This window comes from Staurois parvus, unplaced genomic scaffold (assembly GCF_062004578.1).
Source record: "Staurois parvus isolate SC_StPar_1 unplaced genomic scaffold, SC_StPar_1.0 ptg000531l, whole genome shotgun sequence".
Lineage (NCBI taxonomy): Eukaryota > Metazoa > Chordata > Amphibia > Anura > Ranidae > Staurois > Staurois parvus.
Genome location: NW_028318327.1, coordinates 1,255,164 through 1,282,888, shown reverse-complemented (window position 1 = coordinate 1,282,888; position 27,725 = coordinate 1,255,164).

The following is a 27,725-nucleotide window of genomic DNA, read 5'->3' as shown; positions in this document are numbered from 1 at the left end:
CACGACACCGCAAATAAATTGGCAACTTCAGTCACAGAGGCACCAGCTCAGTTGGCACCAACAATTTGCTCATTTTTAAGCTCAGTAAGCTCTGACACGACTCCACATTCCCAGCAGTGCACGCAGTGAATGACAAAAGTGAGGCTTCCCACCTGTTAGCTAGGTGTCTCATCACACAGCAGAAGCAGAAGAATGTTACATCATTTCCGTTTTCAAAGCGAAACATGTAGTTACTTTCACACCTGCAAATCATGTAGTGTTTCCATATTTTTGTTCAACTTCTGGTATATGTTAAGTTGTCCCTGTAACAAAAATGTATGTGGGCCTAACTAAAAATGAGTTATGTGCCTGAATTCAGAAATATATTTCTAATATTAAATTGGTGACTCATTTCAGAATGTAAAAAACTTACAGTTGTGGCAGAGCATTTTTGGGAATTTCACAACAGCAACTATAATGTTTTGAGGGTCACTGGTTTTGATCATGTGAAGTGACACATCAGAGGGGGTGACATTTCCAAGACCCTATTACATAGAAAAAGTAATGTTCTTGTTGGATACAGTGGCACCACATGGCATCAGTGATTAACTTACATTCACAGGTTATAAATAAATGTTATTTCCTTTTATTGCTCAGGTTAAAATTTTGGGTCCACACCATGCTTTTTTTTAACAATTTCCTTTCTTGACCTCTTATGAATCATTGCTCACTTGGTGTTTTTTCTTTTTCTTTCCTTTTTAAATGTTTAATTGTTTTTTTATTCTATAAGAGACTTGTAGGTTGTAGGTATCATCATGTATGCTGTTATGTTTTTCACATTTAGACAATGCATACTTTTTGCACATTTACAGATCTATGGGTAAGTGTACACCGTGTTGACACATAGCACTTGGTTGGTGAATGTTTTCACATATTTCACATTTGGTCACACAATCAATATATAATACATATACACCTTTTCTATAAAGAAGTGGGCACATGGTGGAGTGTATTAAGCACAATTTTACACTAATTTTGTGAGTGTATTTCCTATGATTGCTGTGAGTGTATCGAGGATAATACACTGTGCGGTTATATTTCATTTTCTTGAGGGTGACACTTGGAGAATGAAGGATTAATCATATATGGAGGAAGAATATTAAATAAGAAGAACAAACATTTTGTATCACAATAAGGGTCATTTAGAATATATAGACGCTGAGAAAGACTTCTGATTTTGATTTGGACTTTCAGAGGAGAAAGTAATATTCTGACGTCTAGGGTGTGAATTTACATTTCTGTATGCACTGTTAGGGGACATCGGTTTTAGGTATTCATTTATTTATTCATATAATATGGGACATATTTTCTTTTTATCCCTTTTTATCCTACCTGTTTATAATTATGCTATATGATTGTGATAGTTAAATATTGTTTCATTACTTTTTTCATATCTACCATGATATATCTATATATATATATATATATATATATATATATACTGTATGTATATATATATATATATATATATATATATATATATATATATATATATATATATATTGTAATACTGTGTCACCCTCTTTCTTTATACAATTTTTTTAATAGTTCGTACAATTCTCTTTTTGAGGAGTTTTAGATTTTTTTATAGATTTATATTTTTGGTGTTCACATTTACTATTTACCTATTCTTGTTAGGGTATTTGTTGTCCATACATTCCCTATTTTCCTTATGGTTTTCCCAGTCCATTATAGTTATATTTTAAATTGGTGGATCACTAAACCAGTGGTATACATTACTTAAATTTTTTTTCTTTTTGAAGTTGCTTTTATTATTGTGCACACATGGCTTCCATGTCCCTTATGGATTACATAATTTTCAGCACTTCTGGGTCCCACCAAAGATCCCCAGCTTATCCCATGGAGACAAAGCATCTAAAGAAAAACATTGGATTGCAATAAAGACAAAGCTTTGGTAACCTTTTCCCCATATTACAGCTTTTTATTTTGCACTGACCCAGGATATACTAATTCTACCTTACCTACTGCTTTAGCATACACATGTACTTTTTTATGTTGTGCATTGGTGGGGATTTTGGGTTTGGTTTTGATTCAGACATTATTTAATCCTATATATGCTCATTTTACATGTATGTATTCTATTCTGGAAGTTGCACATATTATAGCAGGTATATTATTTAATGACCCAGGATAGTACAAGGAGATGAATTTGAGTTACTGAGAAGTTGATACCACCCTAGGGGGACAGATTTATAGATGTTTATTTTTTTTTAAACAGTGTAAGTGTTTTAACTTTTTTGCTTTTTTTCTGGGGAATGCAATACAATTGTATGGTGTTTTTGAGATGTAATCATTCATTTTAGTGGTGAGGATATCTGCTTTGAGGCATACCCTATTTCTTCATGTTTTTCTGTTATATTTTGGTTCCCCCAGTCTGCTCACTTGGTTGATCCTTGATCATTTTTTATTATGAATGCATAAAATGTCTTTATAATTTTTTGCATTGTTCGTTAATGTGAATAATTAAAAGAACAAATTGATTTTATTTGTATCTTTTTATCTATATTTTTATGGCTAGTTGTTTGCTGATACCTTATTTAAAGTATGTTTTTAGCAATATAAATTTCTCTTACCTAACAGTCTGATAAAGGCCATTTTACCTACATCAGTATCTACGGAACAGACTTCGGTATGCCTACAATAAAGTTTTTTAAGATCCTTGTAATGTATATTGTTGACCTGGATGGGAAATATCTTTCTCAACAAAACTGGAGTTACACTTTCAGTAATTTGAAGTGTCTAACCACTCACAAGGCCATGAATGTGGAATGACTCATGAAATGAGGTTCTTATAGAGTGAATAGCACAAATGTGTTTAATGGTTGAAATGAATAATTGAACATTTGAAAAATCAATCCAAGTGAATGCAGCAGTTAAATCAGTGCAAACTCTCCGAGGTGTATCTACATAAATAATTGAAGGCGGTTTTCGGTAATGCGATGCCATACTGTAAGCTTCTTAATTACCTTTACTAAATATTCAGAGCACCCAATTGTCATTGCATACACCACAAACCCATTGTGCTTTTTTTGGGGTGTTGCAAATGTCGAGGTAACATTGCTATGTGGGTCTTTTTAGGGAGATTTCCCTTCGCTTTCTGTTCTGTAGACACAACAAGAAGTGTTAGGTTATCTTTCCAATGTGAGGGATATCCTCTCTTAGACACAGCAACAAGTAGCAAGTGTGGCCATTGGAAGATTTCCTTTCTATTCTTGTTATGGTGGAAGGTCCAGTAATTTAGGATTTACTCACTTTTATTCCCTCAAAGCATTAAATTGACCCAAGATTTTATATGAGGTGCAACACAAACAACCAATAAATACATAATAATCATGATGATCGATTTAATAATAAATACAAATCTCATTACAAAGAAAAAAAATTAACACATAAATACATAGTACACATGATTACCAATGTAATAAAGAGTCAATATGAATTTCATTGTATAAAAAACAAATGAAATAATAACAAGCTGATTTGTAGTTGTTTTATATCAATACATTTTATACATGGTTGAAACATTACTGGCCATATACATTCCAAATAACAGCAAAATAAAATAGCAAAATGAGTCTCTGTTCACATTCTCAGGAGTAGATGCATGTATAAATACAGTCAGGTCCATAAATATTGGGACATCGACACAATTCTAACATTTTTGGCTCTATACACCACCACAATGGATTTGAAATGAAACTAACAATATGTGCTTTAACTGCAGACTGACTGCTTTAATTTGAGGGTATTTACATCCAAATCAGGTGAACGGTGTAGGAATTACAACAGTTTGCATATGTGCCTCCCACTTGTTAAGGCACCAAACGTAATGGGACAATTGGCTTCTCAGCTGTTCCATGGCCAGGTGTGTGTTATTCCCTCATTATCACAAATTCCAATGAGCAGATAAAAGGTCCAGAGTTCATTTCAAGTGTGCTATTTGCATTTGGAATCTGTTGCTGTCAACTCTCAAGATGAGATCCAAAGAGCTGTCACTATCAGTGAAGCAAGCCATCATTAGACTGAAAAAACAAAACAAACCCATCCATCAGAGAGATAGCAAAAACATTAGGTGTGGCCAAAACAACTGTTTGGAACATTCTTAAAAAGAAGGAACGCACCGGTGAGCTCAGCAACATCAAAAGACCCGGAAGACCACGGAAAGCAACTGTGGTGGATCACCGAAGAATTCTTTCCCTTGTGAAGAAAACACCCTTCACAACAGTTGGCCAGATCAAGAACACTCTCCAGGAGGTAGGTGTATGTGTGTCAAAGTCAACAATTAAGAGAAGACTTCACCAGAGTGAATACAGAGGGTTCACCACAAGATGTAAACCATTAGTGAGCCTCAAATACAGGAAGGCCAGATTAGAGTTTGCCAAACGACATCTAAAAAAGCCTTCACAGTTCTGGAACAACATCCTATGGACAGATGAGACTGAGATCAACTTGTACCAGAGTGATGGGAAGAGAAGAGTATGGAGAAGGAAAGGAACTGCTCATGATCCTAAGCATACCACCTCATCAGTGAAGCATGGTGGTGGTAGTGTCATGGCGTGGGCATGTATGGCTGCCAATGGAACTGGTTCTCTTGTATTTATTGATGATGTGACTGCTGACAAAAGCAGCAGGATGAATTCTGAAGTGTTTCGGGAATATTATCTGCTCATATTCAGCCAAATGCTTCAGAACTCATTGGACGCCGCTTCACAGTGCAGATGGACAATGACCCAAAGCATACTGCAAAAGCAACCAAAGAGTTTTTTAAGGAAAGAAGTGGAATGTTATGCAATGGCCAAGTCAATCACCTGACCTGAATCCGATTGAGCATGCATTTCACTTGCTGAAGACAAAACTGAAGGGAAAATACCCCAAGAACAAGCAGGAACTGAAGACAATTGCAGTAGAGGCCAGGCAGAGCATCACCAGGGATGAAACCCAGCGTCTGGTGATGTCAATGCGTTCCAGACTTCAGGCTGTAATTGACTGCAAAGGATTTGCAACCAAGTATTAAAAAGGGAAAGTTTGATTTATGATTATTATTCTGTCCCATTACTTTTGATCCCTTAACAAGTGGGAGGAACATATGCAAACTGTTGTAATTCCTACACTGTTCACTTGATTTGGATGTAAATACCCTCAAATTAAAGCTGACAGTCTGCAGTCAAAGCACATCTTGTTCGTTTCATTTCAAATCCATTGTGGTGGTGTATAGAGCCAAAAATATTAGAATTGTGTCGATTTCCCAATATTTATGGACCTGACTGTATCTGTGAAGTAGAACATCAGTTTTGAAGTATATAATCCCGATGATAATAAATAATATTATTCAAAACCAAAGGGGCCGCCACAAGGGCCCAATACTTACAAATCAGCTAAAGCAAATAAACATGGAAATATCTCCAGGTGGTGATCACTAGGGATGTGTATCCCAGGAGCTGTGGAAGTATGGCCTGCGAGAACTCAGGGGAACAAACAAAAGGCAAGTTTGACGTGGATAGAGTAAAATTTGATCAAATAAATGGCGTCGCCCAAGGTATTTGCTATATTCCTGGCGACACTGGTGATCAGGACAACTAGAGAGAGAGCAATAGAAACCTAATGTTAGATCTGTCCCCTCACCACTTTTTCCAAATCTCAAAAAAGAAAGTTTTGCCTTTAGTTATACAGTCCTTTTAAGTCAAGCTCCTGGTTCTGCCCTCAAGTGCCCCCCTCCTCCTGTCCCTGGAAGGTCCCCTAGGCTGATATTTTTAACTCACTTTTTCCAATGCTTTCAAACCAAACACTGGATGCCCTTGGGTCAGTGGTGCAGAGGTGGTGCTGATATGATGGTATTAGCTCTGCTCTCTGCACCATTACACATTGAGTACAATGCACAATGGTGATGCACCCTTACCACCACACACTTACAGTATGTCCCCATGCAAAGCTAGAAAAAAAAAAGTGGGACTTTTCAGGTACCAATTGTACATTTTATTACTACTTAAATTAAAGGCTTCCTTAAAGTGTTGAGAAATAAAAAAAAAAGTGCTACTGTGCTTATGGGTATAATCAATAGTAACAAATAACCATTTGCAGCAGTCCTAAATGTGAACTATTAAACACAACATTATAAGTGAATACCATATAGACAGTGAATAAAAAGTGCAAAATATGAAACACTCTGTCATTATATGGAAAACAATATTGATACTGATATCAATTATTATTCAGTCCCGATAAGTGAGAATAAAGTGCAAAGTGCTACATTTTTTGATTGTGAACTCCATGTACAATAACAGGTGCTCCACTGTGCTCAGACTGGTGCCCCACATGGACTGACACTCACCATCATCCCGTTAATGCAGAGGATTAACCTCTTAGGTTCCACAGTGAGTATAACCAGCATGCTTTACTGCATATACAGACTGGTTTTACTGTTGTGGGTTTAGTAACACTTTAATGAAAAAATAATAAATGCAAATATTTTTGCATGAAAAAATTTACATTTCTTATGTTTTCCGACAGCAGCCTGCAAAGCATTGTACCTCCCATCAGTGGATCACGGGTGCAATGTCAGGCTCCTGTAGACACTCCTCTAGCTTTCTACCCATACCTTTGTATGGACGTTCAGTTAGAAAGCTGGAGGAAGTGTCAATGCACTATTGGAGCTCTGATACAGTAAGTGAACTTATAGTCCACTGAGAACTACAAGCCAACTGCCACGGTAGCAGATTAGATTTATAGTTTATTCATTCATAAATCTCTTCACAGAAGTATGCAGATATCCGGCACATTCTCCACCTCAGCCAATCAGAGGAAGCCTTGTATTCATTGGTAAAAACATAAGGCTTCCTTTGAAATAGTAGCATTCAGCCCGATTCGATTTTTGTTCTGGCAGCAGACGGGAAGTCCCTGTACTGCTGCCAGAACACAGCATTGTTAATGAAATGCTTGTTTATTCTTTCCAAATATATTGACATATATTTGAAATGCTACAATTTTAGCCATATTCAATATATTTCAATAAATATATATATATATATATTGCAAGTTGAAATTTTTTTTATATATTACAAAATATATGAAAAGTATTTAAAAAAATATATATATATTTTTAAATATATTCTTCAGATTATTTTACCATATAAAAAAGTATTTTTAACATATATTTTTATATATATTTGTAAATGCATTCCAAAAATGTAGATCTGTATTTTTAAAGATGTACAGTATATTTGAAATGTATTTTTAAAAATATTTTGCATATATTTTGCAATAAAAACGCATTCAACATGCAGTATATATATTTATTGAAATACATTTTGAAAAATATTGTATATGGCCAAAATTGTAGCATTTCAATGTGTCAATATATTTTTAAAATATATTTCAAATATATATTTCTTCCATGTGGGTTTCTTCTCTGTCCCTCAAGCAACCACCTCTTATCAAGCAACCACCTCTTATCTCCTGATAAGACAGATTGAACTGTAGGCATTTTACACATGCTCAGTTTGGTGTGTACGCTAGAGTGTTTTTTTTTTTTTACTTGGGAGAGTGCATATGATCAGCACAGGGCCAATCAGCACTGTCCAGACAGAGGTCAGGGGTTTTGCATCCTTTTAGAGTAAAAAGAAAACTCCTCCTACAAGCCTTAGCTAGTGCTTGGCTGAACACTGATAGAAGTCACAAGACTGCTCTAACTTCTGATGAGAAAAGGTATTCAGCAGTTTATATTTACTAAAATAATTGCATTTCCATGTTCTGTGTACTGTGGGAGACCAGATATAGTTTATTCAGGGCCCTGGGTTTAGTAACACTTTAAGCTTTTTTTTTTTTTTCCCACCTGGTGATCCTGCCATTAACACACTTCCTTTTCTAGGATTACAACATTCACTCACTCTCTGTATCAGGCCAACAAAAATAAGATAGGACTACAGAAGTCTGTGCACTGCCTGCAGGTAGCATGGTTTCATCTCTGAATACATGATGAGCTGATCACGTGACCTGAACTGTTTACCATGGAACTCAACCCTTCTGCTATTGTCCATAACATAGAGGGGCATAGTTCTGTAGCTTTCAAAAGATCACTAAGAATAATGTATTTGATAACAATTGGCACAGGAAGGTATCAGCTCAAAAGATTTCTGGCAGGATCAACATGTATTTTTTAACGACTCAAACAGATACTGTATAACCAAACTCTCTCAATGGTATATTTAAGAGAAACAAAAGAGGACAAATGCAAGTAGTTCATTTTGAGAGTTTAGATATACTTTAAGCACTGAGGAGTTGGTTTCTTGCACTTGTAGTAAACTCCCGCTATGTTGCCTTTTGCTGGTTATAAATCGTTTGAGGAATTTGCCATTTTTTTCTTGTTGACAGTGATTAAGAACATCTAATATACAACAGCTTGATGGGCTCTGAATTACCCTACAGTAGTCCCTGAAGACCTTTGTAGCATTAGAAAGGACATGAAAATAACTCGAATTTCAGCAGTGCTATACCCAAGAAGCCAGTGCAACCTGCTTATTGTGTGCATTGATCATACTACAGAATGGAGTCCGGTGACACTTGTCAGAAGTGTGTTGGATATGGATGGAGTCATTATTCTCGGCAATGGCTTTTCATCTGTGCTATTTATGTCATTGCAAAAATGATCCTACTTTAGAATTGTACACTTAAAAAGACAGTAGATGTATAATACACATGAAAGGGGAATGTCAACCTATAACATGTTGCTTTAAAACAATGAAAAAGTGCTTAAAGCCGTAAAAAGTTATCCCATGCAGTGGGGCTATGCCTGCACTGCAAGGGTTAAATACTCATTTGAATCTAAGGGGCATAGAAAAGAAGAATTATTTACTCAAATCCTCCACTCCACTGTGCTTGTAGTCTGGTCCCTGCAGCATCTTCTCCCCCCCTGTTCCAGCAGTCTTAGATCCTGACGTCATCAAGACCAATGCATGGTCCATAACCCTACATTGGACATGATGACACTGTGGGACAGGACACCACTGCAGCACAGGGGAGCACCATCTGCTGGGGGAGTGAAGGATCAAATGGGCAAATAACCCTTGTGGGGCAGGGGATATTTTCTAAATTTCCTTTTTAAGGTATACTTTTGTTACAAATCTGTTCTTAAAGCCCTAACAAATAGAAAAAAAAGCGCTGTAGCTAAACTAGTGGACTTTCATATGTGTGCAACTTTCTGCTTGTTCTGACTGAAAATGTGACCTTTATAACTGATCCAGTTGTGGTGAGATAGCTTAACCTACAGTCTAGTAGCTTGGCAAACAGTGACGCAATCCAAATGCATCCTGCAGATCGTAGAAAGCTTTAATCCCAAAAAAATGTGCAGATCATAACAAATGAACATCAGATAGTTCCAGCAGATTACAGTGATGTGCTAAGGCATGAAGAAGAAGGGTGGGACTAACTACATAGAGTATCCCCTAGCTACAGAATGAGATTGTAAGGGACCGCCCGGCGGTACCACTAGCACTCCACTGGTCGGATGTTCCCAGCGCACGGAGTCTAAGCCCCAGGGTACTTGTTCACCAGGGCCCCTGATGGTGGGGATGGACTTGGAGTACCCCAGGACCAGGTCGTGACTACTGAGGACACCCGTCAGTGGTAGGGGTATTCGCCAGGGGCTCCCACGGGAGAGAGCCAGGTATGAGGAGGTCTGGAGACCCCGTAGAGAGGGACGGATGGATGGATGGATGGATGGCTGAGCAGGAGCAGGGTCATACAAGCCGGGTCGGTAACTATGGGGACGCTGCGGTACAGAGCAGCGGGCAGAGAATAGTCGGGTCACACGCCAGGTCAGCAACAGCAGGTCAGATCCAATAGGGGGCATACAGGAGAGAGGTCAGGCAAGCAAGGGTCAAAACAGGAGAAAACAGCAAGGTCAGGGCACAATCCGGGTCAGCAACTTACTTCAGACAGGTTCACAGGTTCACAGGATACAAAAGACCAAAAGGCACTGAATGACAGCTCAGGGCCGTTTAAATATCCCGCCCTGCGCTGTCATTGGTGCCAGGCGCGCGCCCGCGGTCACTACTGCGCATGCGCGAACCTGATTGCCGCGGTCGGCCAAGTCCCGGCGCTCGCGTACAGGGAGGTGTACTGCACCTGCGCCGGGACCAGCGGCGCGACGATCCCCGACATTGCCCCCCCCCCTACGGGCAACCTCCGGATGCCCACCCGATCTCTCCACCACGGGTGATCACGAAGAAACTCCCGGACTAGTCTAGGTGCGTGGACATTATGAGCCGTTTCCCAGGAGTTGTCCTCAGGACCATAGCCCTTCCACTTAATTAGGAATTGGGTCTGGCCCCCCCTTCTTCGGCACTTAAGGATCGTTTCCACCTCAAATTCCTCTTGTCCTTCGACCGTTATGGCATCAGGGGGTCTGGATTCTCGTTCTGGGAAGGCATCTGGGATCACTGGCTTCAGCAGAGATACATGGAAAACTGGATGAATTCTGAATGTGGCCGGAAGGATCAGCTCATATGCCACTTCGTTGACCATCCGCTTTACCTGAAAAGGCCCCACAAATTTAGGTCCCAATTTTTTCGAAGGACAAAGCATCTTTAAGTTGGTTGTGGCCAACCACACCTTCTGCCCAGGCCGCAACGCCAAATCCCCTCTTCGTTTCTTGTTAAACTCCTTCTTATTGTCCTCTTGGGCCCGAGCGATGGCTTCCTGGAGTAATTTGTTATTGACGGAGAAGAAGGTCAACGCATCCTGCGTGGCTGGAACTGGGCATTCAGAGACCAAGTCAGGGAGAAAGACAGGGTGAAACCCATAATTCGAAAAGAATGGGGACTGCCCCGTTGCCGAATGGCTTGCGTTGTTATAAGCGAACTCCGCCAGGGGTAAAAGAGACAGCCAATCATCCTGCAGGAAAGACGTGTAGCAACGCAAGTATTGCTCCAGGGTCTGGTTCGTCCTCTCGGTCTGACCGTTGGTCTGAGGGTGGAACGCGGAGGAGAGGGACAACTTGATGTCCAGGGCCTTGCACAGAGCCCTCCAAAACTTAGATGTAAACTGGACCCCTCGATCAGAGACGATGTCCTCGGGTACTCCATGAAGTCTAACGATCTCCCGGATAAATATTCGCGCCGTCTCAGTTGCTGACGGAGTCTTCCTCAGTGGCACGAAGTGAGCCATCTTGGATAGGCGATCAATAACCACCAGAATTGCTGTGTGGTCTTGTGACGGTGGGAGCTCGACTATGAAGTCCATCGCGATCTTCTGCCAAGGCCGTTCGGGAATCGGCAAAGGTCGCAACAGCCCCCAGGCTTTGCTCCTTGACGGTTTGCTCTTCTGGCAGATGGTACAGGATCTCACGTAGCGCTTGCAATCCTTGGCCATGTTTGGCCACCAAAACGAGCGCCGGAGAAGCTCCAGAGTCTTGACTGGGCCAAAGTGACCCGCCAGCGGGTGATCGTGGCAATGCCCCAAAACCAGGGTCCGGACTTCCTCAGGTACCATGATAGAATCCTCCTTCCACAGGAGTCCCCCTTTGTTCTGGAGGGATACCCCAACTGGGGTTGGTGTGGCCGTAGATGCTTCTATTAACTTGGAGCGAAGGTCCGACTGGAGCGCCAAGAAGTTCCCTGAGGACAAGATAGTGTCGGGTACCAGTTCTTCTTCGGAGTCCTCAAACATACGGGATAGCGCGTCAGGCTTCGTATTTTTAGATCCGGGCCTGTAAGTAATATGAAAATTGAATCTGGAAAAGAACAGGGCCCATCTTGCCTGCCGTGGGCGTAGACGCTTGGCAGTCCTCAGATATTCCAGATTCTTGTGGTCTGTGAAAATCAATATAGGGTGTGAGGCACCTTCCAGCAGGTATCTCCATTCTTCTAGCGCTGCTTTGATAGCCAGCAGCTCTCGATCCCCGATATCGTAATTCTTCTCTGCTGGGGTGAGTTTCCTCGAGAAGAATGCTACGGGATGGAGTAACTCTTTGGTGCCTTTCCGCTGAGACAGGATGGATCCTACCGCATTCTCCGATGCATCTACCTCCAAGATGTAGGGCAGGGCCGCGTCCGGGTGGCCAAGGATGGGTGCCGAGGTAAACAGCTTTTTCAGAGCTTCGAAAGCTTTTTGAGCCTCTGGTGTCCATTTGAACCGGGTTCCAAGTTTGGTTAGTTGGGTAATGGGGGAGACCAGACCCGAGAAGTTTTTGATGAACTTCCGATAAAAGTTCGCGAACCCTATAAACCGTTGGACACCTTTTTTGTCCGTGGGTTCAGGCCAATCTAAAATTGCAGAGACCTTCTGGGGGTCCATCGCGACCCCCGCAGTGGAGATAATCAGGCCTAGGAACGTGATGCTAGATTGCTCAAAGCAACATTTCTCCGCCTTAGCATATAACCCATGCTGCCGCAATCGCCCCAAAACTTTCGCCACATGTATCCTATGATCCTCTAGAGAGGGTGAAAAAATTAGTATGTCGTCCAAGTAGACGATAACGAAGACATCCAAAAAATCCCTGAAGATGTCGTTCACAAAGTGTTGGAAGGTGGCTGGTGCATTGCACAGCCCAAATGGCATGACCAAGTATTCAAAGTGGCCAAACCGGGTACGGAAAGCAGTTTTCCACTCGTCCCCCTCTCTTATGCATACCAGGTTATAGGCCCCCCTTAAATCAAGTTTTGTGAATATGACTGCAGCCTTTAGGCTCTGAAACAGTTCTGGTACCAATGGCAATGGGTAACGATTTTTTATCGTGACCCTGTTCAGCTCCCGGTAGTCAATACAAGGTCTCAGGGTTTTGTCTTTTTTCTCCACGAAGAAGATTCCCGCTCCTGCTGGAGAAGTGGAGGGGCGGATGAATCCCTTCTGGAGGCTGTCCTCGATATATTCCTTCAGGGCCCCCAATTCAAGCTCAGATAGGGGGAAAATACGCCCAAAAGGGATTTCAGAGCCTGGTAACAGGTCGATTGGACAGTCATACGGGCGGTGGGGGGGCAGAGTGTCGGCTCCCCGCTTACTGAACACATCCAGGAACCCATGATAGGCTGCGGGAATAACCTGTTTCAAGTCGGAGTCTCCTTCGGAGCAAAGGAGAACTCGGGGCCCCGCGGGGCCCGAAGTGCGACAATGTTCCCGACAGTATGGGGAAGGGAACGAGATTGACCCGGTCTCCCAGTCAATCTGGGGGTTATGGGCCCGTAACCATGGGAGCCCCAGAATGACTGGGAAAAGAGGTGATGCAATAGCATCCAGGCGGAGGAACTCCTGGTGCTGGTTGGCAATGATAGTGGCAATGGGGGGAGTTTCCTGATTAACTACCCCCGATTTTATCTGGGAACCATCAGCCAAAAAGATGTTGAAGCCCTTCTGTCTGTGTTGGAGAGGGATACCCTGTTGGTGAGCAAACTCTAGATCCAGGAAACAGCTGCATGCCCCCGAATCAACTATGGCTGTCACCTCCACGATCTTTCCTGGGAGCTGAAAGGAGAGGGGCACTACTAAGTATTGCGAAGGACAGGTATTGCTAACAGACAAGGAAGAAAAACGGGTGCACTTACTCATTTTTTGAGGGCAGGATCGCACCATATGACCAGCTTCACCGCAGTAAAGGCAGAGGTTCTGGGCTTGTCTGCGCTGGCGTTCCTCCGGTGATAATTTAGGCCGTGCCAGACCTAGCTGCATAGGTTCCGGAACATCTCCTGGTGGTGGGTTCTGGATGCTTTGTCGGGTTGGTGGGCTGGGGCCTAGGAATGGACCCCAGGTATTTCCGCGACCCTGGCCGGACCTCTCAAGCCTGCGTTCCCGCAGTCTTCGGTCAATCTTAATTGTCAGGGCAATAAGGTCTTCTAGAGACTCGGGAACCTCCACCCGGGCCAGCTCATCTTTCAAGGGATCGGAGAGTCCCATACGGAACTGGTGCAATAGAGCGAACTCATTCCAGCGTGTGTCCCCCATCCACCGCCTGAAATCAGAGGCGTATTCCTCTGCCGCCCGCCGGCCCTGTCGGAGCGCATATAAGGTCGCTTCGGCAGAGGCTGCCCGCTGTGGGTCATCATACAAGATGGCCATTGCTTCAAAGAAACTATTGACCGATCCCAGGTGAGGATCATTGTTTCCCCTTAGCCGGTGGGCCCAATCCTGGGGTTCACCCTGTAGTAGTGAAATAATGAATCCTACCTTCACGTTTTCGGTCAGGAAGGTACGGGGTTGTAGCTCAAAGAACAAGAGACAGGAGTCGCGGAATGACCGGAAGCGTGTGCGGTCCCCGTGAAAACGCTCCGGTAGGGGTACTCGGGGTTCTACCATAGGGAGCGGGGCGGAAGCCCCTGAGGCTGGCTCCTGAGCTACCAGGGCCGGGGGTGCAGAAACCGGGGCCTGTGGGGCAGGATCAGAAATAGAGCCAGTCTGGATGCGATTCTCCAGCTGCATGCATCTGTCCTGCAGGACCGTTACGGCCTGCGTCAAAGTAGCTAGGTGCCTGCAAATTTCCTCTAACGGGGAGGGCCCTCCTCTAGGCTCAGTCATGGCCTTTTGGTACTGTAAGGGACCGCCCGGCGGTACCACTAGCACTCCACTGGTCGGATGTTCCCAGCGCACGGAGTCTAAGCCCCAGGGTACTTGTTCACCAGGGCCCCTGATGGTGGGGATGGACTTGGAGTACCCCAGGACCAGGTCGTGACTACTGAGGACACCCGTCAGTGGTAGGGGTATTCGCCAGGGGCTCCCACGGGAGAGAGCCAGGTATGAGGAGGTCTGGAGACCCCGTAGAGAGGGACGGATGGATGGATGGATGGCTGAGCAGGAGCAGGGTCATACAAGCCGGGTCGGTAACTATGGGGACGGTGCGGTACAGAGCAGCGGGCAGAGAATAGTCGGGTCACACGCCAGGTCAGCAACAGCAGGTCAGATCCAATAGGGGGCATACAGGAGAGAGGTCAGGCAAGCAAGGGTCAAAACAGGAGAAAACAGCAAGGTCAGGGCACAATCCGGGTCAGCAACTTACTTCAGACAGGTTCACATTCACAGGATACAAAAGACCAAAAGGCACTGAATGACAGCTCAGGGCCGTTTAAATATCCCGCCCTGCGCTGTCATTGGTGCCAGGCGCGCGCCCGCGGTCACTACTGCGCATGCGCGAACCTGATTGCCGCGGTCGGCCAAGTCCCGGCGCTCGCGTACAGGGAGGTGTACTGCGCCTGCGCCGGGACCAGCGGCGCGACGATCCCCGACAGAGATAGGGACAAAATTATTTAAAGTCAAACAAACAACAACGCATGTATTACATGATACTGGTTATGGTGCTATTTTTCAGTGCCTCTTGTCTGCTTATACCCCTGCTCCATTTTCAAAAATAATGGCTTCTACTTATTTGATCTCTGTGCCAGCCTGCTAATGGCATTACACCTCATCACACGGTATTATCATACTGTGCATGTGTTTTATGAATGGCATGATATCATGTGTCCCACCTCAGGCATGCACCATACAACATTTCCTCCACCTGTTGAAGACTAAAAACCTTTCCTTGAGATCTCAGGTGAACATTTTTTCCACTAAGTGAGTTCAGTGTAATACAGCACATGCATGAGATGAGGTGCATGGTGATATGTGCTTCATCTTATGCATGCACAGTACAATAAGATCTCACAAGAGTTTAGGAACAAAGTGTCCCTGATGGCATTGGAGATTTTGCCTTCCTATGGACTACAGAATTCTTACATCTAGGAAGTGGAAAAAACAAAAAGGTAAATAAAGCCAAACAAATCTTGATTTCAAATCAGCATACAGAGTTGCATGATAATGTGAACTTTTGTCAAAGTTGGGAAAGGTCTGCCTTATCCCTTTCACTGACCCCCTCACTGATCCCCCTGTAACCCTTCCTGCAGACCGCTGTTAGTATGGAGAGCGGGGGGCTGGTACACATGTGTTTACTGGCACCCTTCCTTTCCTTAATGAATACAGACAGAGATTGCTTCTGTGTTCAGTGATCACTGACACATAGTAAACTTTGTGTCAGTTTACGAATAAATAGGAGTCTCTATGCAGAGATCTCTATTCATTCATGTGCATTGCAACTGGGGCTACAGAGAAAGGGACTGAACTCTATGTCTTCAGTCCCTTTCTCTGTCTCAAAAAACAGACATCAGGGTTCCTCTAAAATCTCACCAAAGGCCAACCCCCCAAAAAATTGGAAAATATTTAAAAAAACATAGTAAAACCTTGTTCACCCAGGGCATACTACAGTGTACACCCCTGTTAGGTTGTGTCTATCTGTATGGGGATGCCTAGGCATTCGATGCATCCCCATGCAGGCACTTCCATTGATGTCAATTGGGATGCAGCAGCTGCAAGACACAACCACTGCTCCAAATTTGACATCCATGTGGGTCCAGGTGCATATCCCTGAGCTCAACTGTTGAGGCCATGCACCCACACCCACTCCCACAAGGATGTCAGGTTGGGAGCAGCAGCTGTGTCCCTGCAGCCGCTGCTTCTCAATCTAGGACCTCCTGCATGGGGATGCATGGAACATCTGGGCTTCCCTGTGCAGGTAAACATGGCCCTCCATGGGCATATACTTTAGTACACCCCATGTGAACAAGGTCTTAGCAGGAATTTAGCAGGAATTTTGTAAATTATGTAGTGTTTACTAATTTTAGTGTATTTTAGTGAAAGTAGCAATTTGATAAACACTTGTGCAATATTTTCCTTTTTCTACAGGTGATGTGCTTTCAGAAAATATATGTTTGGGGGGGTCTCTTACAAATTCTGAAAGCTGTAAGGGAAAAACTGAAAACCTCAGATTTTTAGAGTAAATTGTGCTTTCTTTACAGTTTACAGTTACAGTGCCTATGGTACTTGCGGAAATGAGAACGAAAACTTGAGACCACCTATTTCTATCTCATGCTGTGATTATCAACAAGTTCAGAGCTCAGAAGTCTCATGTTTTAGGTTCTCAGAGGTAGAGAGGAGTTTAGATGGCAAGCAGAATTCAGGCATACAGGTCCTTGAAAAAGTGTTCATACCCCTTAAAAATGTCCACATTTTGTCATGTTACAACCAAAAACATTGATGTATTTTATTGCGATTTTTTTTTGTGATCGACCAACACAAAGTGGCACATAATTGTGAAGTGGAAGGAAAATCTAGTGGAGCCAATTGCCTTCAGAAATGACCTAATTAGTAAATAGAGTCCACCTGTGTGTAATTTGATCTCAGTATAAATACAGCTGTTCTGTGAAGTCCTCAGAGGTTTGTTAAAGAACATTAGTGAACAAACAGCATCATGAAGGCCAAGGAACACACCAGACAGGTCAGGGATAAAGTTGTGGATAAGTTTAAAGCAAGGTTAGGTTATAAAAAAATATCCCAATCTTTGAACATCTCCCGGAGCATTATACATATTTGTGTGCCGTCGGCATCAAGGGGTTAATCAGAGAAGCAGCCAAGAGGCCCATGGTAACTCAGGAGGAGCTGCAGAGATCCGCAGCTCAGGTGGGAGAATCTGTCCACAGGACAACTATTAGTCATGCACTCCACAAATCTGGCCTTTATGGAAGAGTGGCATTGCTGAAACAAAGCTATAAGACGTCCTGTTTGCAGTTTGCGAGAAGCCATGTTGGGGACACAGCAAACATGTGGAAGAAGGTGCTCTGGGCAGAAGAGAAAAAAATTTTACTATTTGGCCTAAAAGCAAAACGCTATGTGTGGCAGAAAACTAACACTGCACATCACCCTGAACACACCATCCCCACTGTGAAACATGGTAGTATCAGCATCATGATGTGGGGATGGTTTTCTTCATCAGGAACAGGGAAGCTGGTCAGAGCTGATGGGAAGATGGATAGAACCAAATACAGGGCAATCTTAGAAGAAAACCTGTTAGAGTCTGCATAAGACTTGAGACTGGGGCAGAGGTTCGTCTTCCAGCAGGACAATGACCCCAAACATACAGCCAGAGCTACAATGGAATTGTTTTGATCAAAGCCATATCCATGTGTTAGAATGGCCCAGTCAAAGTCCAGACCTAAACCTAATTGTGAATCTGTGGCAAGACTTGAAAATTTCTCTTCACGGACGCTCTCCATCCAATCTGACAGAGCTTGAGCTATTTTGCAAAGAAGAATGGGCAAAAATTTCACTCTCTAAATGTGCAAAGCTGGTAGAGACATCCCCAAAAAGACTTGCAGCAAAAGGAGGTTCTACAAAGTATCGGGGGGCTGAATACAAATGCCGCCACACTTTTCAGATATTTATTTGTAAAAAATGTTGAAAACTATTTATCATTTTTCTTTCACTTCACAATTATGTGCCACTTTGTGTCAGTCTATCACATAAAATCCCAATGAAACAAAATAAAATACATTTACGTTTTTGGTTGTAACATGACAAAATGTGGAGAATTGCAAGGGGAATGAATACTTTTTCAAGGCACTGTATGTCAGGAAGAAGGTAAGTGGCCACACTAAGGAATCGTGAACTTAGAAAATGTCACACTCCTTGATGTAAGCAGTTACAGAGAAAACGGAAGGAAGACATGGCTGCACAAAGGGCTGATATACTTGACCATTTTTTTTCTTGGAATATCCATTCAAATTCAGCACTGCGCCATAGAACTGGATGAAAAGGTTTAGAAATAGACATCAAATTATGTAGCCATCATGTTTATGATAAGAATCTTTATAGGCAGATATAACTTAATAGACATTTACATCAACCTTTTGTGATTCTCTACATTTCAATCATATTATTTCATTGTGATCAAATTTTAGGGTCATGTTAAATTAAATGCCCTGGTCTACATATATATGACAGCAGTATCCAGGCTCATCTGAATGGGTTATTAAGCACACTGACCTTTTTATAATTCTGTAATTCGTTTTTAAGCCACCATGTAATACATCTCTAATAAGTATTGAATAAATATTGCAACTGAACCCATAACAAGCAGTAGGAGGAATGCAAAAATAGGGATTTTGTCGCCATCTTGTGGTAAAAATGCAGTAGCACATCTTCTTCCATAATCTTTTTACAAAATGAAGCAATTGAGCAAATGCGTCAAATCATAATGAGATGCTGCATGTAATTGATTTTTTACATTTATTTTTTATCGTTTAGCAGCCACATAAACAAGTCTATCTCCTCACAGCAGACATATTCAAGAAGCAACGAGCCACTTACTTCCCAAGCCTGTTCTGAGGCTTCTCAAATAAATGTAAAAATCTGCTTTTTTTTTTTTGCTAAAAAATCACTTAGAAACCCCAAACATTATATATGTTTTAAGGCAGTAAAGGAAAAAATAAAAAAATGTTCATAAATCAACTCACGAGTCAGCTTGCCAACAACCAAATTGACCTGTCCAACAGTATGCGTTAAAAGCAGGGGTTTAGTTAGCACACATTTGCAAATACATACGTAAGCCACAGAGCCACATCAAGGCACCCTGGTAATCTGTGGTTCCTAACTCAATAAATTTGAGTCCCCATAGTAGAGGCACATGCATTTAATGGATAGACCTGGGGCAGGTGCACATTAGGGAGCCCACCCCTCTTAAAGGCAGAGGAGCGAAAAGAACACCCGACATGTAGCAGAATGGCAGCCACGGGCCTAAAAAACTAATGGTGAAGGAAAACATGGCACCTGCCCCGGTCTATGACTGGCTATAATGCACGGACTATGTGAACCGGGCAACGCATGTCAGTAAAGGAAAAAATTATTATTATATATGTTTTAAGCAGAATAAAATGGTGGGTGTTGCAATTTTTAATGTCACGTGGTATTTATGCAGGGGTTTTTCAAATGCCTTTTTTTGGGGGGAAATATACACTTTAATGAATTTTAATGAACAAAAACACAATATAATACCCAATTGTTTGGTAGAAAATCAGAGATGATGTTATGCTGAGTAAATAGATACCTAACATGTCACACTTTAAAATTACGCATGCTGATGGAATGGGGACAAACTACAGTGCTTACAAATCTCCATAGGTGATGCTTTAAAAGCTCTTACAGGCTATCAGTTTAGAGTTACACAGGAGGGCTGGTGCTAGAATTATTGCTCTCAATATAATGTTCACAGCGATACCTCACTTGTGTGATGCGAACACCATTTACATATGTGTGCGGGACCAGGGGCGGACTGACCATTCGAGCACTCGGGCACTGCCTGAGGGCCCGGGGTTAGTAGGGGGCCCCATGAAATACCTATGGTACCTTTTTCTAGGCTTTTTTGGGTGTACTTTGAGCGTGGGCAAGGACACAGCGGCCCCATGATCCCTTATTGCCCGGGGGCCCCATGAGTTGTCAGTCCACCCCTGTGCGGGACCTATATATGTGTTTGCCTTTGCTCGCAAGCACATGGGGACAGGGGTGCTTTACATTTTTAAAAATGAAATAATAATAAAAAAATATTATTTATTTATTCATTCAATAGTTGTATTTTTACACTGTCAGTTTAATTTTTTTTTAGATCACTTTTATTGCTATCAAAAGAGATGGACAACATCCCTTGTGATACCATGCATAGTGACAGGTTCTCCTTACTGAGACATCTGGACTCTATTAGACCCCAGATCTCTCTTTTGCCCTTAAAAGCTTCTGATCAAACTGAGACAGGTCAGTAGTAGCCTGTTTAAATTAGACCAAAACCAGAAGTGACTAAGTAATAATTGTTTCCGATTTCTTAGACCATAGAGATGAATGGGGACGTTCCAGTCCTCGGCCATCTCTATGTTAAGACGATAGAAAGAACTGTCGGCTTCAGTCCCTGGCTCCCCAATGGGACGGGACAACCTGTAAAGCCAATACAGAGGCTTTTTAACAGCTCGGATTGCTTTTACATTATTCAGCATCACCAGCTGAAAAAAATTGATACTGACATCATGACTGCAGCTGCAGCCATGGCCCACTTATAACAACTTAAACCCAATGACGTACAGGCACGCCCATTTAAGGGAAGTGGCTAGAGAAGTACAGAAACCACAAATTTGCAGAATGAATAAAGCAGAAGCACTGAAATCCTTGTAATATAGGTCTCCAGGTTCACGTTTCCCTCCAGCAAAGAGAACAAGGAGCGGGACAGTAGTGACTTCACCAAATCTCACTCCAAATCTCCTGAATCTAGCAGACAGAGGCAGCAGTACCTTGAAGTAGTATTAAATGCATTTAGTTTAATGCATTGGGCATAATATCATAAACATCCCACTGTAAACTATTTGATAAAATTCTTACCCCAGCACTTGCAGTTTACAACTTTAAAAGCTGATAGCTCTTGCTCTGTCAGTGTTACTTCCCCAAACTTCCAGTCTTCACAGGGAAGCAGTAACAGTGGACAGTGCTGTCTCCACTCAGTCTGTTAGCTTAGAGAAAGGCAGAAGAAGGAGGAGGAGGGGGGAGGAGCAGGAGAGCACCTTGCCATCTTAGGCTACATGGCTGTGTGTTTCTATGGATGCACACAGTGTATGGAGATACAACTCTAGTCCCTGCATGCAAGGGTGGCTCCATAGGATGCTGCAAGAGAAAGGAACCACCCTGAAACAGGAAACCTGGGATGGCACTCACAACACCAGCTTAACCTGGAACATAGACAAGGATTAAAACTAGGGATGCACCAATACCCTTTTTGGATTGGCGAGTACGAATACCTACACTTTTGCTCAAGTACTCTCTGGTGCTGATACTTTGCAGTGTGATTTGCGTCCATACAAAATGTATGGATGCAAATTGCATAGCAAAGAATAGCATGCGATTTGAACAGGAATGCAATGCCATTCCTATCCAAATCGCATGCGGTTTCCCCACTACTGTGTGAACCCAGGCTGTCACAGAAGGAAAAGCCGCTTCACAGGTCTCGGAATTTGAAATCCCTGCAGTTTTCTCTCCTCACTGCAGGGACAACAGTATGGGCTAGACGGCTTTTGATTTATCAGCACCGTAATGGTACTGACCAATCAGAAGCCATCTAGCCTGTGCTGTCAACCCTGCAAGGAGTGGAGAAAAAGCCATGCCACAGGTCTGGGAATTTGAAATTCCCACGACTTTCTCTCCTCTCCTTGTAGGGATGACAGTACAGGCTAGATTACCACTAGTTAAATGAAACAAAAAATGTCATAGTGTATACCCAGCTGCAGGGTACAGGGTTCAGCACAATTATCATTTCTAGATGTTCCCTATAATGAAGCAAATGTCCACTTTCTGAATTCAGGCCCATTTTAATATCATGTATTGCAAATACACATTTACACATGCACATTGGAGCATGTGTAGCTCAGTGTTCATTCAATAGAAGGCTGCGAGCAGGCAGGCAAGTGTTTGTTATTGCAGAAGAGACATAGCGTGTATTTTCTGAAATAAAGAGCTGTCTGCTCGCAGTTTTTTAGTAATCAAGTTTAGCTCCACTTTAACATAGACTCTTTGGTCATTCAATATTATATATAACTATACATCAGCCATAAAACAGAGAACACTGTGGGGAAAAAGCAGATAAAAGAGACATTGACCCTCCAAAAAAGTCAAACTAGGAAATATATATGATGGCCACATGGAGGTCACACTGCCTACACCATATACAGTCCAGTCTATTCCTGATGTGCAAATATTTGGAAGAAATAATATTGTACATGGTTGATCTAGAGATCTGCTTAGGAATCAAGAAGGGATTTTTTGCACTGTTTGAGCAACTGTAAATCTTATGTTGAGACAGGCTACAAGGAAGCAAAAAACCCCTACCTAAAGCAGATCGAAACCCCCCAAAATACTCATCTCCACCTGCAATGCAACAGCTACAACACTCACCAGCCACTATCATCTACATCCAAGTGCCAGATTTTTGGCCTCTTGATTGGCTAGCAGGGAATGACATCTTTAGCAGTCCGTCATTCCGGCACAGCCATAGAGTGCTGGGAACGCATGATGAGCTGAGCATGTGCAGCTCAGTGTACATTCAATAGAAGACTGTGAGCAGGCAGGTAAGTGTTTGTTACTGTAGAAGACATATAGAATGTCTCTTCTGCAATAAAGAGCACTTTTTTATATGTAAAGCTTAGTTCCACTTAGCCTTTTTACATAGTAGAGTATTTTAGAACACAAGGTATTTAATTGCTTTGGTTCCATCGCAGATCCAATAGTTTTTTTTTCACATTTGTAGGATAGTGGCCAAGGCCATGCAAACCATCCTAATATGCCACTGCAGCCAAACAAACATGCAGAACTGCTGGTATATAGTACAGATAGAGCCTAACAGTATAGAGTCATTCATTCCAAACTACATCCAGCTGTTTCAGCCTAGTTGGACATCATCATTATAGTGTATGGTAACCGTGGCCTTTATGGAGTAGGGCTTATGGACGGACACAATGGGGGTTATTTACTAAAGCTGGAGAGCACAAAATCAGGCTCACTTCTGCATAGAAACCAATCAGCTTCTAACCTCAGCTTGTTTAATCAAGCTTTGGTATTAAAACCTGGAAGCTGATTGGTTTCTATGTGGAAGTGAGCCTGATATTGCACTTTCCAGCTTTAGTAAAAAAAACCAATGGAACAACTAGACACTTTATAGTGAGTTGGGCTCAAGATAACAACAAAAGCCTCTCCCTAATTAATGAGAAATAAAGTACATCCTTCTTTCCCTGTTGGATCATACTGAGGAAAAAAATGACTGCCTTCGTTTGAATCTCTTATAGATTTAGGATTTTATTTAATTCTATGTGCACATCTTTTTTTCAGTCTGACAACCTATGTGCATTACAAAACCAAAATCAGATACACCATGCTCTAAAAAGTGCTACCTAATAATTTAACCTAAGACAGCCACCTTCACTAATATTTACACACAAACATATCGAATAAATTAATATATCCCTTTAGGTGAATGAATAGATAAATACATAAATTATTATTAAATTAAAATGAATAAATAATCATAAAAATCCAGAAGTGCATGAAACCAATAAAATCAAAGTGCACCAGGGGTGCTATGTGTCACTGTACATAAACTTAGACATCCATGAGCCAATGTCTTAATAAATAAAAAGTTCATCCAAAAACAAAAGTGCATAAATCTTCTACCAGCACACCACCACTGTGCATCAGCCACCAGGGATCCACACTGCTGCTTACCGGAAAGCTAGACCTCCGGGGGCAAAGAGGTCTAACAGAGCTGTATGGGAGAAAAACCCAAAGGATGAATTAATGGTGGATAATCAAAGCACAGAACACCAAACAGAATGTCAACTGCTTGCACAAGGAAAAAAGGAAGGGGAATCGCCATAATACAGTATATTAAAGAACTATTTATTAGAACTAAGCATATACTCACATATAGGCAACAATACACAGCATATCAAAAAGTCGTCCTCCAAACACCCTGGCAGGCATGATGACATCACCATGTTAACTCCGTCCTACGCATTTCGTCCAAAAGGACGTCTCCACAGGGGCTTACGGAGATGAGGTTACATGCTTTCATGCACTTGTGGATTTTTAGTTATTATTTAGTAATATTGATTTAAAATGTATTCATTCACTTAAAGGGACAGCATTGCACATTACTTTACTAACCTATGTGCACTGCAGTAATGATCAATGTTGCGCATTAATAGTCTATAATAAAGTGTTTAAAGCCCCCTTTCTGTAAGTTGTGAAAATATTTAGTTTTTTTGTTTTTTGTTTGCTATCTTGCAGACACATTTTTGTCATTACTCCCCTGTACATTGTAATAGTCTCTCTCTCCACAAACCACTTGCAATACAAGCAGGTGTGAGTTGGATTCTGTGAGGGCTTCTTCGCACTGTAGAAAAAAAGAGGGGCTTGGCAGTAGGTTTTGAACCCCAACAAGTGCTCACCAAACAATTGGTATTAAAGAGCATCTGTTGTGGGGAGCTGGGATGGGACTGCTTCAGCTATAAAGTGCTGCACATTCCTGCAACAGGCTCCCAACCCTTCACTTTAGAGTTGTTCTGGCACTCTTGGCAATGCCAAAGTTTACTGCTAAATTCTGTCCTCACATATTCCTACTGGCCCATTACTATGTTGACCAACCGCATTAGCCAAAAAAGAAAGTGCAAGAGGAAGGAAAAAATACACTTGTCAGAACAGCCTGATATTTGGCCTGAAGAAAGGTTTAGGAGGCCAAAGTACATATACTCTATGCAGGCACTTCCAGATGTCTGTCCTTTATCCTGCAGCAGTTTGGCCCTTCTTCTTGAGACAGCAAGAGTGTGGTAAAATGTGCTCAGTACACTAGTGGTTGGGTATGTAGGATGTTGCAACATGGCGGTCTGAATACTATGAGTAGCATTTGGGCCTCAGCTGCCTTATGCCCTCCAGTGGCACTCTAACGGCAGAAAGGTTGGATACTGCCTGAATAACACACCCTGCCTTGCTCTTCTGCAGCCAATATTGTGTGAACATAGCCTAAAGGCAACTACTTCACTCTCGCTGAAATGTGGGGTGTTGAGATTTGGCCAACACCTAGAAATCTACGTTGCTTGGAGAGACCAAGAGAAGTGCTCATGGGTCCTGTGGTTTTATGTAGATGTCAACTTATATGGCACACCAATTAAACAACCTTACCACAAAAACTCTTGCAATCAATTAACAATAAACACTTATAGCATGTAATACTCTAGGTTGTCTCCACTTCTCACCTTGGGTCTGCTTGGGATCATGAAAGCCTATGAGTGTGTGCGGACAAGTGAGTAGGTAAAGAAAGGCAATGTGAAATGTGTTGAAGGTCCCAGGCTTCACCAGCTGTTGGATTGCTGTGGTCTTTAATGGGGTCAAGCTGTGGCTCTGAAGACACATTGGACCTTAAAGTAACCTAAATTTTGTGCAAATTTCCATATTTAAAGGTGCACTTTAGTTAAATATGACAAAACTGCATTCAGATCGAATCAGCGCACAAACAACTTCCCTATGAGTGGCTCTAATTTTCAATCTGGCGTTCACATTGCGCTTTTGGCTGCCCTCTAGCTAAATCCCTATTATTGCCAGTATCCTTATCTTTTGAATGGTACTAAATCTGAGCTTGCAGAATCACTTTATGGGAAAAGATGTATAAATTATCTAATGTTCGCATAGTCGCCAACATTTTAAAATGATTACCAGGGACCCTTTGATGTTGAGCCTGTGCATCTCAGATGGATCGCAGGCAAAACTGTCTCAGAGGACAATGCACCACTGCATTCCCCATTACTCCATGTCTCCTAAATTGGATTATAAAACACTATTTGCGTTCCAAATGTTGGTTTTGAAAAAACATTAACTTAAAAAAGCCAATGGAAAATTTAAAAGGGATGAGGATTTATTCTAAAAGAAAAGCAACTCCAGACTGATAGTTATATTGGGACTGTATATACAAGCCATGTTACCTACCAAAGGATCTGCAGTTCCATTCAGCCAGTCTCAAGATTTACACATCTCTGTCACACTGCACAATCAGACAGGTGAGACCTCTATTTCCTGTTTCAGCTTTGCAGGTTCTCCGCTATCTGCTTGTGGAATTGCCAGTTTAATGGGGCTCATTAATTGTTGACATAGGTGACACTGAGGTGACATAGCTAGTTGAAAATGTAAAAAAGGAAATCATTGTATCAACTCTTTGTGTGGAGCGCCAGGAGTGTGTTAATCTCAAAAGTCACTGAACCGCATTACACATTCTTTGGCAGGTAAAACAGTTCACTATAAATATCAACATGCATTCCAATTTAAAGCCCAACTCCAGAAAAATGTAAAATGATCCTTAGCATTGCAGGTGCAACCCCATTGTAAAAAAAAAAAGATTATATTATGTTAAAAAGGTATATCTTCTTAAAACGAAGTTCCAGTTGAATTAAAAAAAGAAAAAAAAAGTCAGCAGCTACAAAACTGTACCTGCTGACTTCTAAAATACAGACACTCACCTGTTCCTCGGTCCAGCAGTGCCCTCACCACCACTGGTTTCACTGGCCATCTTCTCTCCCCAGCGCCGACATCTTTAGTGTGGGCACCCAGCTGTTACAGCTTGAGGCTTCACAGCCGGGTGCCCACTGCGCGTGCGCAAGTAGCGCTGCACTTTGTAAATGGTCTCATAGTCTTCTGGACCTGTCACGTGTCCCACAAGACTACAGGGAGGACAACTTCCACATCAGATCACCTCAGGCAATTGCACCGGACGTGGGAGCGGGTACCTGTCAATTTCAGGTACCCGCTCCCCAAAGGTGCCAATGCCTAACGGGGAGCGGGGGACAAGCCTTAAAGCAGAACTTCCCCTTTTGGGTGGAGCTCCGCTTTAACATAATATAATCTTTTTTACACATCTTATTTATGATGGCCCTTGATTTGACGGCATGTGGGTGGCGGTGTTACTAGTCTTTTCTTGTCAGTCCACTATGAGTTCACCCCCGACTTGCCCCTGGTCTGCCTAATACTGTGTGACTATTTAAACCAGTATGGGTAGCCCTAGAGTTAACCTTAGGAAAGACGTAAGATACCTTGAAACATGCTCTATTGAGCATGTCTGAGGATGACATCAGAGGAGGGTGGACCCTGGTTTTGTGGCCACTGGTTCTGGCCTTTCAGTGGTCCAGTCAATCTCCATGCTCTGTTATCACTGGATCATCTATCCTTTCAACTGAAGCACCTGTGTCCCTATCACAGGTTGCCGACTCCCTCACTACGCAATGACCCAGCGGTAGTGCCCCATCCATCTG